This window comes from Habropoda laboriosa, unplaced genomic scaffold (genome assembly GCF_001263275.1).
Source record: "Habropoda laboriosa isolate 0110345459 unplaced genomic scaffold, ASM126327v1 scaffold322, whole genome shotgun sequence".
Classification (NCBI taxonomy): domain Eukaryota; kingdom Metazoa; phylum Arthropoda; class Insecta; order Hymenoptera; family Apidae; genus Habropoda; species Habropoda laboriosa.
This window is the reverse complement of record NW_017100421.1, coordinates 76,455-80,115: the sequence shown is the minus strand read 5'-3', so window position 1 is coordinate 80,115 and position 3,661 is coordinate 76,455.

Genomic DNA, 3,661 nt, shown 5'->3' with positions numbered 1-3,661 from the left:
GGTGCCTTGTTGAAGATTTCCTCCACGTAAAAAAAAAAAAATATTTTAAAGCGGGTACGATGGTTTCTGTATTTTGAGCAGTATAAGAGCAGATGTTCTACTGTAATTGTCTGGCCACGTTCGTGCAGATAGCTGCTGGGTTTTTAGACAGTAGATACCAGTGAGTGATTTTCGTGTGGCCGATTCTAAGTTTATAAATAACCACTCAAACAGTGTTGTCTAACGAATAGGGAAGAAAAATATGTATTTATGTATTCACATATTTACAATGTTTTCATTTCGTCTAGGATTTCACTCCCTACGAATCATCACTCTTCAGTATAAATGACGTTCTTGGATTGTAACATAAATGACATAAGTGATAGCAAACTTGTGGAACAAATAAACCAACATAATAATGAAAATTAAGGAAACGAGGTCGAAGAAGAAAAGAAACCTAAAAATATGAGGTGCACAAATGAATTTTCTTTTTACTAGATTCACCGAGTTTCTATCGCGATAGAATTCGCAAGGTGCCAAAAAAAATGGCAGAAGGTCATCAACGGTAATGGAAATTACGACGATCGATCTGTTTTCATTCTTTTTAAATAAAACTTCGATTCTACCCAACAGTCGGAAAGAATTCATTTCTACGCCTGATAATTCGAATTTTATCACCGCAAACATTCGTTCGTTGCTTTGTAAACGGCTTTAAGACGATTTTAAGGTTAGGATGTCACCATAGGTCAAACACCCTGCCTTCTCGGAATGTCGTGTGCTACTTTCTTGGAATGTCATATGCTACTTTCTTGGAATATCGCATACTTGTTTTCGTGGAAAGACCAATGCTCAATGTAGCAACGCAGCCGCCATGTTACGTGAATAATGAGTCACGTGCGAAACACGAGTAGATAAAGGCCCGGCATTCTGATGACAGCGGCGACTTTGCCACTTACCTCGCTCCGCGCTTGTCGAAATTTGCAACTTCTTGTAAAACGTATCGGTACGTGATTTCCGCGAGAAAATATATTTATTAGCTTCTTGGCTGAAGTGAAGCACAAGAGTTCATTTCCGACCGTCAACCTACCGTTGCGACGTAACAGGAAATTAATTGGCGATCCTGCCAGGATCGCTGCAATACACACGAGAAAAGGAAAAACAAAGGAATCGAGGCTATTCCTGAGAGAAGAACGTGGAAGATTCTCGTGTAAGTAAATGTCCTTTACTACGTATAGAACTGCTAGAAAGAATTCAACCGAGGTTGACGATATTAGAGAAGAAGAGATTGGGACATGTTTTGAGGATTTTGACGTTAACGTAGTTTAACCCTTTCATTATCATTCGCGCCTATAAGCGCTTTGGAAATTTACTCACACTTCTAGTATAATTTAATCCTTAATTTTACCTTTCAAGTATTTCTACCTTAATTTAACGTAACAAATTTCAAAAAAGTACGATTAAAAATATACCGTTAGTCACCCACGTTACGCATTAAAATCTGCCGTAGCGAAGGGGTTAACGAAGATTCTACCGGTTAACCCTTTAAGTCCGAGTGGGAATCCAGAGCCTCATACATTCTAACAAATTTTTATTAACACTTTAACGCTTCTTATGTGTTTACACTTTCTGTGATTTGAATGTCCTTATGACAGATACCATCCGGGTTTATGTATGAAATTACAGTGTTTCGGAAAAAAAATATTTGAAGAAATATTAGTTAGAAATAGTGGTGTAGATATGTATTTAAAAGAAGTTATAAAAAACAAAGAGTAACATTTTGAAAAAGTCACTCCAACAGGACACGAACCTGCGACAAAAAAGAACAGCCCTTCCAACATCCTCACGTCTTATCAACTCCACCATGACCACTTTTATCTCATATACAGAGATAAAAACTTTAACGTTAAATATCTCGTAAACTATTAACCGTCTGCACCCAAAACTGGGTATCAGTAACTTCAGTTTTTCAAACTCTATCATTGTGCCGAAGCTCGTTAAAATCTGAGACTTGCACCTCAGGACCTTCCCTTGTAAGTTCAGCGGTGTTTTAAACTTGTGGAATTTTTTCGAGGGTTAAAATAGTCTACTTTGTGCTTCGTTTGGAATGCATGAAAATGTGAAAATCATGGATTTCTAGTATGGGACTCTGGAGTTCTACTCGGACTTAGAGGGTTGAACATGATAAACTCAAGCCTTCGATAAGTAATTTAAAGGCAAAGATATAAATAACGACAGCTATGGACAGGGCCAGAGCTAGGGTGCTTGGCGCCTCAGAATTATCGTTATCTCACTATGATGTACTTTGGAACGTACGAGCACTAAAACGAACATCCTGAACTCAGAAATAGCCTTCTCTAACGATCCTGCCGTGAACCGTGTCGATGAAGACCTAACACCATTTACAATGATTTTATGTTTTATACAGAGAGCTAGAATAGGGTAATCGTCGGATTTTACCCTGTAACTGTACATCAATTCTTAAAAACAAAGAGTGCCTGAGGTTCGATGGTGCCAGCGGTAAAAGATTTGACATTCTCATATTAATCTTCGGATGGCGGATGCCGCTGACCCGGCTTTTAGATGTTTCTTGTTTCAATCGGCATTCGAAACAGAGTCGACTTTTTACATGAAAAATATTTCTTAAATAGTAGAATAAATAAATGTGGTTTCGTTTGCGTACGAAAAAGATTTTAGTATTAGATTTAATATTTATCACGCCATCCGCTGTTCAAGGATTAAAGTACAATGTTCAAGCTTTAATTCGAGCCGTTTTAAAAAGTCTTTCGCATATTGGTCTTGTTACATACGAATTTTCAAAAAAACCCGTTTTTTGGGGATTTTAATCCCGGTAATAGGACACTTTTGCTTACGGATTCGGATTCAAAAACTCATAAAAACGCGTAAAAAACTCTGGGAAATAACTTTTCTCTTCCAGACCGCAGGAAAAAAGTAAAATTTTGCAGAACTGTGTTATCGTTTATTGCTTTTAAAATTGTGAAGTTTTTAAAGCAGGATAATCTGCACTATCCACTCTACAGGCATAAAACTAGATTCTTAAAATATAGTTTATTTATGTTTGAAGGAAAACTTTCTGGTACTTCTTTTAAACACACCCAAAGTTAAAATTGTTTCTCTGATGGTGGTTTTTTACAATTTAACGATACATATTTACATGCACATATTTAATATGGTATTTTAAAGTATGAAAAATAGAGTAAGAAGTGTACACGTTGCCACAGAATATTTGGAAGAGTTATTTGCACTTATTCGTTCCTACACTTTCATTCCTACATTATCAACGGAAAGGACTGTATTTCAAACAGATGTTATTCTACCAGTTTTCAGTGTAAAATTCGAGAAGCATGCCCTACTTACCAAAATCCCATAATTTTTTCTTTTATCTGATTGCGAAAAGACTTATACGCTGAAGGTCGTTTCTTTTTTAGAGGTTCTTAAAAGCGTACGCTAGTTCCACTGAACCGATCTCATAACTTCTTAAAAAAAGTGATAAAGTAATTTTTATTTCTATGCATCAAAAGTAGGGGACAGAATATCGGTATATTTTCAAGAAAGATTGATCAAAATTAAATACCTGGCGTATAAAGTTCTACATTTACGAGGCATGTACAGATTTTCGTGGTTGATGGTCCACAGGTTGGTCCTTTTAAGTAAGATCACCTAA